At 38.3% G+C, this 13,304-nt stretch overlaps 1 protein-coding gene across 5 annotated transcripts in view; it reads left to right on the forward strand.

The window, feature by feature from the left end:
- The window catches only part of SULF2 (sulfatase 2), a 904,152-nt gene that overhangs the window by 539,053 nt on the left and 351,795 nt on the right, over nt 1–13,304 (forward strand). The window lies entirely within an intron of this gene.

Genomic DNA, 13,304 nt, shown 5'->3' on the forward strand with positions numbered 1-13,304 from the left:
TTTGTTATAGGATTGTGTGGCTGCGTGTCCTAAGACAAACTTTTGATTTATTGGGGGATCATTTCCTTTATGATCCGTCTTGGTTCTCACAAGGTTCTTCAAGATAGGCTAGTGGGGGATGTGTCTCTCTCCGGGTCGGTCTACTGTGAGCTTTCCCAGTCTTTTTTTCTGGAGGTTACGGTTTCTGTTTGGCAGTTCCTGTGGAAACATAGTTCCTTCTGAGTGAATTCCTGCAGGTGCCCTTGTTTTTTTCTTTTATCCGGTTAGGATTACTTTTCTTTCTGTTTCCCTATGGGGATTCTGAGATTGCTTGATTCAAGTGCTTCTATGGAAGTTGTTCCCAGATTTTTTTCCGGAGTTTTGAGTGTGACTTGTTACTTGTTAGTGATGCATGTTAAGCATGGCTGGTACGGCAGGACCTACTGCTTGTTCAGCTATTTGTTTTTTGTTTTTTAAAAAAACACTATTTTTCTGGACCTTTGGGTCTGGATGTCGGAAGCACTTGGGCTGTTCCATGTCAGTCCGCACCCGATGTCGGGACCGGTGGTGTCCCTTTGCATCCCTGATCTGAGGGGTGTGGTCCTTACCGTGTGGAGCGGTTATGCCTTTTTGAGCTCCTGTTGATGGTTCTCCTTGAGTCTTTCCCATCTGATGGGATTTTGGATGTCACTGGAGTTCTGGTCGTCTTTATTGCCCCTTGGCGGTTTGGGCCTGTGATGGGCTCGGTTCTTGAAGTTCTGTACCTCGGGCTACTGGTTAAGGGTTTTTCTCTAATGGTCTCATGCTGCGGGTGTGGTTCACAGTATCTATTGTGTCATCTTGGATTTGATTTAAAGTTCCTTTTCCTCATTGAGATAGCCTACCACTGGTTGGCTTGTGGCAGGTTGCCTTGGGCGTTGACTTATGGAAGTTTTCCTTCTTTATGATTCCATTGTGGTTCTCGGGGGAGTATCTAGGTTTTGGAGCAGTCTAGCTCTTTGTCCTATCTGTATGTTCCTGTTACGCCCCTAGGATTTGGGGTTGGGTCAGGATGGGTCCTATTGTCTCCCTTTTAGGGAGTCTAGGGTAATTTCGGTTTGATACCTTGGCACAGGATAGGCGCTGGGCTTTCTTGTAAAGGGGTTCCTTTTTCCCATTCCTTTTTCGCGTCTAGGACTAGTTCTAGCTCGTTTTGTCATCTTTCCCCGTTGTCTCTGCCTGCTGCAGACTTGTTCGCGGTGCATGGGTTGGACTTGTTGGTCGCTTTTTGCTGTGTTATGGGGGATCGAGCGGTTGCTCTCAGTCTTGGCCCTTTTGTTGGGTTCTGAGAGGTCTGGTTTCCTTTTGGTCCTAGGATTTGCGCTGGTCATTTTTGGTCATTTGTGCTGTGCAATCATTTGTTGATTGGTTGGGGGTCCTGGGGACACGTTCTCCCTGTCTTGCGGTTTTTCCTGAGGGATTCCTGTCTCTCTTGGATCAGCCTCGCTGCAGAGTAAGCGGAAGCCTTACTGTTGGGAAACAGCTGCAGTCTTTTTCTTGTCTGCTGGTAAGCTATTGAGTCCAGGTGGCTTGGGGGTTAGCTTGTCTGTCTAGCAGGTTGCAGTTCCTGAGTTTGTACTCAGCTGTGATTAATTGCTATTTTCTATCTGTTTCCTGTGGGCTTGTCCTTAGAGGTTGTGTACTCAGGTTTCAGGGTTTTTTTCCCGGGATCTGGTCACTTTTCTCAAGCATGCCGGGTGGTTCTTCCCTTACCTTTGTGTAAGGGACGGTTTCTATTGGTCGACTAATTTGACCTACGGTTAGTTTTACTACCCAGCTTGCGGAGGGTTGCTGTTGTCCCTGGGGCAACTGCTGTTCCTTGAATGCTAGCATGCACTTTGAGGTTCCTTGTGGGGTGTTTTTTCAGAACCCTCTGGGGAAGTTGGATCCTTGGGATCTCCTTGATCAGGAAGTTTGATTCAGGAAGGATGTTCCGATGTTCTGTGGTCCATAGTGGTGTAGTGTTGGTTTGCACTGTTTCAGTTGCACAGGAGCGGGATGTTTCGTATCTGTTTTCGGATGGGGGCTCTGCTTATTTTTTGCGCCACTGGTTTTTATCATTCTTTTTCTGTTTCTCTACTGAGTTTTTTCTCTGGCTACGGAAATTTTTACTTGCTTGTGAGACATTCTCAGTCTCTTGTGGTCTGGGGTGTGGGACTTGGTCTGTTTTCACCTGCTCTCTGGGGTGATGGTTTTTCCATCACGTCCTCATTTATTTGGTGACGTGTGTCCACATTGTCTCGCTGTTTTGGCTTTGGCTGGTTTTGAGATTCGTTTGTTTCTCTCTGGTCCCTTCCGGACTTTTCATATAGTCTGCTCGGGCGTAGCCTACTGAGTGGCTTAGGGTTGTCCCCTTGTCACCCTGGGCGGTGCTCCTTTCTTCTATCTTCCCTCTGGGAATTTTTAGTCGGGGTCACTCGCTTGGTTGAGGGGCTGTGGCGGGGTTGTTGCCCCTGTCAGATGCTGTCCTGGAGGTGGGTGCTCTCGGTGGGCTCACTCGTGGTTCTATCTAGGTTCTTTGGACTGTTGGTAGATTTGTGTCTCTGGGACCGCTTTTTGCAAAATGTTTTTCGTTCCCTGTTTCGGACGAACTGGGACTTTGTGTTTCTTGGGAATCTGTTTTTAGGTGGGTGCCTTTATTGGTCCGCCTCTTACCCTCCCGTTTTGGCATTCTGTGTCCTTTTTGGCTTGGGTATAAATTTCCCATAAGTAATGAATGTGGCTGTGGACTCTTTCCCATTAGGAAGAAAAACATAAATTATGCTTACCTGATCATTTTCTTTTCTTCCGTGGGAAAGAGTCCACAGCCCCCCGCACGTTTTTTTTTGAGGTGTTGTTGTTTTTATTTTCTGGCACCCTTTCACCTTGATGCTTCTTCCACTGTTCCTTTTTCCTCGGCTGAATGACTGGGGGATAGGGGAAGTGGGAGGAGTATTTATGCCTTTTGGCTGGTGGGTCTTTGCCTCCTCCTGGTGGCCAGGTTCTTATTTCCCATAAGTAATGAATGCGGCTGTGGACTCTTTCCCGCGGAAGAAAAGAAAATGATCAGGTAAGCATAATTTGTTTTTTTTTGCTTTGTTTGTTTTTCAGACACCTAATTGTATAAATATACAGGCAACAAGTATGACTTATAGGTTTATATTAATGCATGAACTGAGAGTACATGAGACTACAAATAAACCAGTCTGAGTTACATAAACACCTTCATAGTACATGAGAGCCAAAGCCAGACATCATTATGTTTATACCTATTGGCAATTGTACAGTCATTAAAGATAGATCATTATTTTCTGATTCCTAGTTTTTTTTTATTTTTATTTTTTAATGCATGACTGATTTATATTTTATTAGTAGTTATTTGGTGCAATTATTAGAGTTCCCTGACTATATACTCCACAAATAATGCATCATAATGATTAACACTTTTGTGAAGTAACCCTATATTAAAGCGTACACACATTATATTTCCAGGTTACAGCACCCTAAAAACCAACATTCACACAATATATATATACACATAGTAGCACATTGCAGGTTTGGGTTTTGGGTAGCGGCTATTGAATCTTTTTTTTTTTTTTGCAACCTAGATATGCCCTATCAGTATACAAAGCATATGTAGTGCAATCTCTTAACACAAAGCAGCACTCGCCTATTTGCAATGAAATGTCTATATAGAGAGCAGTGGCTATATACAAGAAAAAAAACTATATATAGAACAACGCCTATCTAAATACAGTGAAATGCATATATAGAGAGCAGTGTATATTTTCAATAAAATATCTATATATAGAACAACACCTGTCTAAATACAGTGAAATGCATATATAGAGAGCAGTGTCTATATACAATAAAATTCCTATATATAGAACAACACCTGTCTAAATACAGTGAAATGCATATATAGAGAGCAGTGTCTATATACAATAAAATACCTATATATAGAACAACGCCTGTCTAAATACAGTGAAATGCATATATAGAGAGCAGTGTATATTTTCAATAAAATATCTATATATAGAACAACACCTGTCTAAATACAGTGAAATGCATATATAGAGAGCAGTGTCTATATACAATAAAATTCCTATATATAGAACAACACCTGTCTAAATACAGTGAAATGCATATATAGAGAGCAGTGTCTATATACAATAAAATACCTATATATAGAACAACGCCTGTATAAATACAGTGAAATGCATATATAGAGAGCAGTGTCTATATACAATAAAATACCTATATATAGAACAACGCCTGTCTAAATACAGTGAAATGCATATATAGAGAGCAGTGTCTATATACAATAAAATACCTATATATAGAACAACGCCTATCTAAATACAGTGAAATGCATATATAGAGAGCAGTGTCTATATACAATAAAATACCTATATATAGAACAACGCCTATCTAAATACAGTGAAATGCATATATAGAGAGCAGTGTATATTTTCAATAAAATATCTATATATAGAACAACACCTGTCTAAATACAGTGAAATGCATATATAGAGAGCAGTGTCTATATACAATAAAATACCTATATAAAGAACAACGCCTATCTAAATACAGTGAAATGCATATATAGAGAGCAGTGTCTATATACAATAAAATTCCTATATATAGAACAACACCTGTCTAAATACAGTGAAATGCATATATAGAGAGCAGTGTCTATATACAATAAAATACCTATATATAGAACAACGCCTGTCTAAATACAGTGAAATGCATATATAGAGAGCAGTGTCTATATACAATAAAATACCTATATATAGAACAACGCCTGTCTAAATACAGTGAAATGCATATATAGAGAGCAGTGTCTATATACAATAAAATTCCTATATATAGAATAACACCTGTCTAAATACAGTGAAATGCATATATAGAGAGCAGTGTCTATATACAATAAAATTCCTATATATAGAACAACACCTGTCTAAATACAGTGAAATGCATATATAGAGAGCAGTGTCTATATACAATAAAATTCCTATATATAGAACAACGCCTGTCTAAATACAGTGAAATGCATATATAGAGAGCAGTGTCTATATACAATAAAATACCTATATATAGAACAACGCCTGTCTAAATACAGTGAAATGCATATATAGAGAGCAGTGTCTATATACAATAAAATACCTATATAAAGAACAACGCCTATCTAAATACAGTGAAATGCATATATAGAGAGCAGTGTCTATATACAATAAAATTCCTATATATAGAACAACGCCTGTCTAAATACAGTGAAATACATATATAGAGAGCAGTGTCTGTCTATACCAGTGTCTACTCAGTATAGTGTTTATATGCAAAGCAATACAATAATAAAAAAAAATTAATAAAGTTTGACGACACTTCAGCATCATATCCACCCTTGATGCATCAGTGACGCTGTGACTAGAGGCTTTGTCCAGACACTAATCTCACTCCTGTGAGTCACTCAGTGAAAGTTTTATTTACCCAGAGGATCTGTTTGGCACCCCCTGCATTCTTTTTGCTGCCAAGAACCACTTAATCGTAATTGTTCGTCTTTTTTATTAACCTCTTGGCTGCCAAAGGTAGACTGCAAAACCTTATCAACGGCACAATAAACATATAGCGCAGGCAGAAAACAGTTTTTGTCATATCTTGTCTACAGCCAATCAACATTTTATACAGGGAAATTAAGTGTTATATTGATCCTAGAGGTTATATGAAAGTAAGTTAAACATGCAGATGAAGAGTGGCACTTGTTGGCAGTGGCACTTTGCCACTAACTAACCTTCAAGTTCTCTCCAGGATGACAAACCGCTTCCAGTTACAATTTGGATGGTTAGTTCCTCCTCCCCCATGATTATGATGACCAATGCTGGCACCAGCAAGCCACTGCTAGAGGAACAGCTCAGCTCTAGGGCTCAGGGGGTTGATTATGGGACACAGTCTAACACTGGCGCTGTTATCGTACTGAGCGCTGCATATTCGCCAAACCTGACTCAACCTTAAACCTGGATACCAAGTTGGAAATACTTGACAATAAAATCTATATGCATTCAATTTTTTTTATTTTTTTTTAATAAATATTGGTGCTTTACTATTCACTGTAGATTAGGCTGTTAGTGTTAGGAGAGAAAAATATTTTATTTTTTTCCAACATTTAAAGGGACATTAAACACTTTGGGATTGTTAATCTAATTACTCATTTACAACTGTCAGCCGACTAACCTCTGCAGATAAGATAAGGTAACAACATTTTAATTTTAAGGAATGAATACAACTTTCTGGGGCCCTATCCGATATGCAGCGTCGTTTTTGGTATCCTATATACAGCGCCGCATCTAAATGCAGCGCGTATATTTCACCCGTCACTCGCAATTTTTACTCCCATAGGCTAACATGGGACTGCGTCTTAAATCGGTATCCAATATCCAGCGCAAGGCCTTACATGGCGAAAATGGAGAAATCTTACTCCATTTTCACCTCGCCATAAAATGCAGCCGTAGCAGGCCTTGCGCTGAGTATGGGAGCACCGTAACTCCCTAAAATGCCTGCAAAAAAAACAATTAATACCTAACGCATGCGCAATGTCTATCTACCTGTCAACCCACCGCAATAACTAATAAAGTGTATTAACCAATAAACTGCCATAGCCCACACCACAATAAACCTATTCTATTATTAACCCTTAAACCGCCATAGCCCACATAGCCTATTAAATCTATTAACCCCTAATCTGCCGCCAACGTCACCGCCACTATAATAAAGTTATTAACCCCTAAACCTAAGTCTAACCCCACCTAACAATTATTATTTAAATAAATCTAAATAATATTACTATTATTAACTAAAGTATTCCTATTTAAAACTAAATACTTACCTATAAAATAAACCCTAAGATAGCTACAATATAATTAATAATTACATTGTAGCTATTTTAGGATTTATTTTTATTTTACAGGCAACTTTGTATTTATTTTAACTAGGTACAATAGCTATTAAATAGTTAATAACTATTTAATAGCTACCTAGTTAAAATAATTACAAAGTTACCTGTAAAATAAATCCTAACCTAAGTTACAAATACACCTAACACTACACTGTTTTTTTGTACTATAGTTTGTTATTTAATTGTATTTAATTTTAGGTAATTGTAGTTAATTTATTTAATTAATTTAATGATAGTGTAGTGTTAGGTGTAATTGTAACTTAGGTTAGGTTTTATTTTACAGGTATATTTGTATTTATTTTAACTAGGTAGCTATCAAATAGTTATTAACTACTTAATAGCTATTGTACCTAGTTAAAATAAATACAAAGTTGCCTGTAAAATAAAAATAAATCCTAAAATAGCTACAATGTAATTCTTAATTATATTGTAGCTATCTTAGGGTTTATTTTATAGTTAAGTATTTAGTTTCAAATAGGAATACTTTAGTTAATAATAGTTATATTATTTAGATTTATTTAAATAATAATTAAGTTAGGGGTGTGTTAGGGTTAGACTTAGGTTTAGGGGTTAATAACTTTATTATAGTGGCGGCGGCAGATTAGGGGTTAATAGATTTAATAGGCTATGTAGGCTATGGCGGTTTAGGGGTTAATACTATAATCGGTTTATTGTGGTGTGGGCTATGGCGGTTTAGGGGTTAATACTATAATCGGTTTATTGCGGTGTGGGCTATGGCGGTTTAGGGGTTAATAATTTAGTTATTACTTGCGGTGTGGGCTATGGCGGTTTAGGGGTTAATACATTAATTATTAGGAGTGAGAGGGGGGATTGCGGATATAGGGGTATACGTGGCGGGCTTATTTTTGGGATGCGTGTTAGACAGTTATGGGAGATTTAAAATTTTAGTTAGTTTTCTTAGGCGCCGGCAGTTTCTAAAGTGCCGTAAGTCACTAGCGACTCCAGAAATTTGTAGTTACGCTCATTTCTGGACATCGCTAGTTATCTGACTTACGGCACTTTAGGAACTGCCGGCAGGGTATTGGTAATACCCCGACGTGCGAGGTGAAATTACGGGCGGCGTGGGTTCCCTCGCTTGCGCCAAAAGCTACGCCGTATATCGGATCGCGCCCCTGGTGTTTTGTTTGCTGCATCATGTAGTATATAGAAATAAACCTCATAGTTATTTATATTTAAAAAGACTACAATCAATCAAGGTTAAAGTGCACACACATTTTATTCACTTGGCCAAAAATTGCAAAGGCAAAATATTTTTGTGCACATTACTGAAAGAAAAAGTGGAGTACTTTTTCTCATTCTCAGACCTATAGGGCTTGAATACATGTTTATATTTGCTTTTGTATGTATATATGGATCTTGTGAGAGTGTGTGCAGGAATTTGTGTGTGTGAGAGTTAGTGATAGTGTGTCTGTGTGTGTGAGTTTGTGATAGTGTGTCTTTATGTGTGTGTGTGAGTTTGTGATAGTGTGTCTTTGTGTGTGTGAGTATAAGTAATAGTGTGTCTCTATGTGTGTGTGAGAGAGTTTGTAATAGTGTGTCTTTATTAGTGTGTGTGAGAGTTAGTGATAGTGTGTCTTTATGTGTGTGTGTGTGTGTGTGTGTGTGTGTGTGATAGTGTGTATTTGTGTGTGAGAGTTAGTGATAGTGTGTCTTTATGTGTGTGTGTGAGAGTTAGTGATAGTGTGTCTTTATGTGTGTGAGAGAGTTAGTGATAGTGTGTCTTTATGTGTGTGTGTGAGTTAGCGATAGTGTGTCTTTATGTGTGTGTGAGAGTTTGTGATAGTGTGTCTTTATGTGTGTGTGAGAGTTAGTGATAGTGTGTCTTTATGTGTGTGTGAGAGTTAGTGATAGTGTGTCTTTATGTGTGTGTGAGAGTTTGTGATAGTGTGTCTTTATGTGTGTGTGAGAGTTTGTGATAGTGTGTCTTTATGTGTGTGTGAGAGTTAGTGATAGTGTCTTCATGTGTGTGTGAGTGTTAGTGATAGTGTCTTTATATGTGTGTGTGTTAGTGATAGTGTGTCTTTATGAGTGTGTGTGAGTTAGTGATAGTGTGTGTGTGTGTGTTATAGTGATAGTGTGTCTTTATCTGTGTGAGAGTTAGTGATAATGTGTCTTTATGTGTTTGTGGTGTGTGTGAGTTAGTGATTCTGTGTCTTCGTGTGTGTGTGAGAGTTTGTGATAGTGTTTCTTTATGTGTGTGTGTGTGTGAGAGTTAGTGATAGTGTGTCTGTGTGTGAGTTAGTGATAGTGTATCTTTATGTGTGTGTGAGAGAGTTTGTGATACTGTCTTTATGTGTGTGTGAGAGATTTAGTGATAGTGTGTCTTTATGTGTGTGTGTGAGAGTTAGTGATAGTGTGTCTTTATGTGTGTGTGAAAGAGTTTGTGATAGTGTGTCTTTATGTGTGTGTGAGTTAGCGATAGTGCGTCTGTGTGTGAGAGTTAGTGATAGTGTGTCTTTATGTGTGTGTGTGAGAATTTGTGATAGTGTGTCTTTATGTGTGTGTGAGAGTTAGTGATAGTGTCTTTGTGTGTGTGTGTGTGTGTTAGTGATAGTGTCTTTATGTGTGTGTGCTAGTGATAGTGTGTCTTTGTGTGTGAGAGTTTGTGATAGTGTGTCTTTATGAGTGTGTGAGAGTTAGTGATAGTGTGTGTTTATGAGTGTGTGTGAGTTAGTGATAGTGTCTTTATATGTGTGTGAGAGAGTTTGTGATACTGTGTCTTTATGAGTGTGTGAGAGTTAGTGATAGTGTGTCTTTATGAGTGTGTGTGAGTTAGTGATAGTGTGTTTATGTGTGTGTGAGTTAATGATAGTGTGAGTATGTGTGTGTGTGTTAGTAATAGTGTGTCTTTATGTGTGTGAGAGTTAGTGATAGTGTGTCTATGTGTTTGTGGTGTGTGTGAGAGTTAGTGATACTGTGTCTTCGTGTGTGTGTGTGAGAGTTTGTGATAGTGTCTTTATGTGTGTGAGAGAGAGTTTGTGATACTGTGTCTTTATGTGTATGTGAGAGAGTTAGTGATAGTGTGTCTTTATGTGTGTGTGTGAGAGTTAGTGATAGTGTGTCTTTGTGTGTGAGAGAGTTTGTGATAGTGTGTCTTTATTTGTGTGTGAGTTAGCTATAGTGCGTCTTTGTGTGTGAGAGTTAGTGATAGTGTGTCTTTATGTGTGTGAGAGTTTGTGATAGTGTGTCTTTATGAGTTTTTGTGAGTACTGTCAAATAATAAATTGGGGGAGGGGGATGCTTTGCCCTAAATGTCGGGCCTAATTTTCGTCTCCGTCTGGCCCTGATAAAAGTAAACCAAATTGAGTAGAGGTTAATTCATTTAGCAATGTTATCAGATTAAAGAATTACACTTGCTGTGAACAGGATTTGAGCAGGTAAAAAGTGATGTCAGAGGGTGAAAAACACGTACCAAAACGTAGTGTTATTATTTTATCATCTGTATAACTCAATTTTATAGCGCTGATGTGCAGTGCATGTGTTTTAAGCGCTACATGGCACCAGTGGTCGCAACATTATTTGTAACAATGCTATTTATTTTATGCTGATGTTATATCCCTCAGCATGTTCTTTTGCACATAGAGGCTGCAGAGGTGAGATGGACAAACAGAGAAAATGAAGCAAATATCCTGCACTAAAAATCTAAAGACTTGTAGACATGGTTCCAAATGAAAAAGTGATCATGCTCACTTTCAGCCAAACCCCTATAAAAGATCCAGCACTAATTACAAAGAACAAACGTTCTCACCCCCTAGATTACTGCATTACACCTGTACTCTGTATTGCAAGATCTATAAAAAATAATACTAACAATATCTATGACCTTATTAAATCATCAGACCTATGGTACATTACATAAACTTGGCTTGATGGAAATGCAGGCCCAATTCTAGAAGCAGCAGTACTACAAAATTAGTCAACAATCCACAGCCATGGTAGAACAGAAAAGGGGAATGTGTATCAATCTGTTTTAAAACAAGCTTAAACCTCAGACGCTTTTCAGTTGGGCAACCACAATAATTTCCTGGAGATGGAAAGCAATTTTTGCATGAATTTATAGACCTGGTATCGGCATTAGTTTTAGAACACCACAGATGTCTTATACCTGGGAATTTCAAGTCCTCACAGTTTGAACAAGTCCTGCTTTTTATGATGTATTCACTGGGTTTTAACCAAGCTGTCTCTTCTGCTACCCACACAAGTGGCTACACACTAGACCTTGTATTCACCACTTAAAGGGACATAATACTCATATGCTAAATCACTTGAAACTGATGCAGTATAACTGTAAAAAGCTGACAGGAAAATATCACCTGAGCATCTCTATGTAAAAAAGGAAGATATTTTACCTCACAATTTCCTCAGCTCAGCAGAGTAAGTTCTGTGTAAAAAGTTATACTCAGCTGCTCCCAGCTGCAGGTAAAAAAATTAAAAAAAATGAAGAAATGAACAGCAGCCAATCAGCATCAGCAGTGCTGAGGTCATGAACTCTTACTGTGATCTCATGAGATTTCATAGTAAGCTTCCTTTACCTGATTGGTGAAATAATATGAGAGTGCACGATGCTAGTCCCTTCAGATGTCCCAGGACAAACACACTAAAATGCTGCTTAGAAATCCTTTACAATGGGAGGTGGCTACTGAGGAACTTTTGAGGTAAAATATCTTTCTTTTTTACATAGAGATGTTCAGGTGATATTTTCTAATCAGCTTTTTACAGCTATGCTACATCACTTTCAAGTGTTTAAACATTTGGGTATTATGGCCCTTTAAGTAAAAGTCTCAAACCTAATAATAAACCAATTATTTTTTTTTACTTCTCTATTAGTAGTCACTTAAATATCCCTGCTCCTGTAGATATGAGTTTTTGAACTATCATATCTACAGGAGCAGGGATATTTAAGTGACCACAGTTACCAATGTCTAATCTTGATCTAACCCATATGTTGGTTGTGACAATGTTACCTCTCTGGTAGAATACTTCAATATGAATGTGAAGAATGCCTTGGACTCCATTGCCCCAAAAAGCATGTGACCCCCTACCAGTCACCATAAAGCTCTGTGGGTCAGAGAGATAAAACAGAGAGGGTGTGCTCTTGAACTGAGATAGAGGAAATCCCAGACAGTGAAGAATAAACTTAAACTGATAGAACACACAAATTGTTACCAAAAAGCAATCAAACAAAAAAAGTCAGAGTTCCTCTCACCAGACATCAAAAAAGCAAATAATAGACCAGCTCAGCTTTTCTCCACAATTGAAAAACTCGGCAATACAACTTGCCTAAATTTTATCTCAACCTTTATATAAAGAGTTTGCTGTCTTGTTTGCCAAAAAAGTGTCAACCATACATTCTAACATACCATCATCAACCAACTCTCTCATAGGACTTAGAAGACCCCAAAACAAATTATCATCATACTAGACAAGGTTTATTTGCATTGATGAAAACTACATTATACAAACAATAAAAAAGCTGTGTGCAACAACCTGGAATCCGGATCCTGGCCCGCCGTGCCTTTAAATAGGACCTCATTGCACCAGTCTTCACCAAAATTACTCAGTTCTCTCTGCAGACAGGAACCTTTCCAGCATCATTAAAACAATAAGTTCTCACTCCTTTTCTTAAAAAACCCTCTCTGGATCCTGACTGCATTGAGAATTGCAGGCTAATCTAGTTGAAACCCAACTAGAAGCATGGCAATAAACAATAGTTAGTTAGGTTTGAGGACAAGGTATATTACTGAATCTGCGCTGGTACATGTACTAAATGATTTCCTGATGGCAAAAAAAGGGGTGAGTGTTCAGTACTAATCCTCCTTGACCTAATTGTTGCATTTGACACTGTGGACCATGGTATTTTATTAGACTGCCTGCAGGATGTCTGTGGGCTGAGGGGTATAGTCCTAAGATGATTGAAATAATTTCTGTCTGACAGAACCCACAGAGTGTCATCCAGAGTATGCACCTCTGCACCTGTCCCCTTTGCATGTTGATTCCCACAGTGTTCCATCTTATCTCCCATGTTATTTGCAGTGTATATGCTTCCAATTGAAGATGATATAAGACAGAATGGCCTCAGCTACCACTGTTGTGTAGATGACACACAAATATACATCTCTCCTTCAAACCAAACTCAGTCAATAAATGTCTTGCTGATGTTTTGGAATTGATGGGTGCCAATTGGTTGAAACTAAACCAAGACAAAACAGAAGTACTTTTGATGGGTAGAGTTGGTATAATGATAACTAAGCTGCAACAATTTCAACAAAATGGTCTAGAGAATGGAGGATCAAAACTACGAACCTCAAAACTAGTAAGAAATCTTGGTGGT

Source organism: Bombina bombina, chromosome 1, assembly GCF_027579735.1.
Source record: "Bombina bombina isolate aBomBom1 chromosome 1, aBomBom1.pri, whole genome shotgun sequence".
Taxonomy (NCBI): domain Eukaryota; kingdom Metazoa; phylum Chordata; class Amphibia; order Anura; family Bombinatoridae; genus Bombina; species Bombina bombina.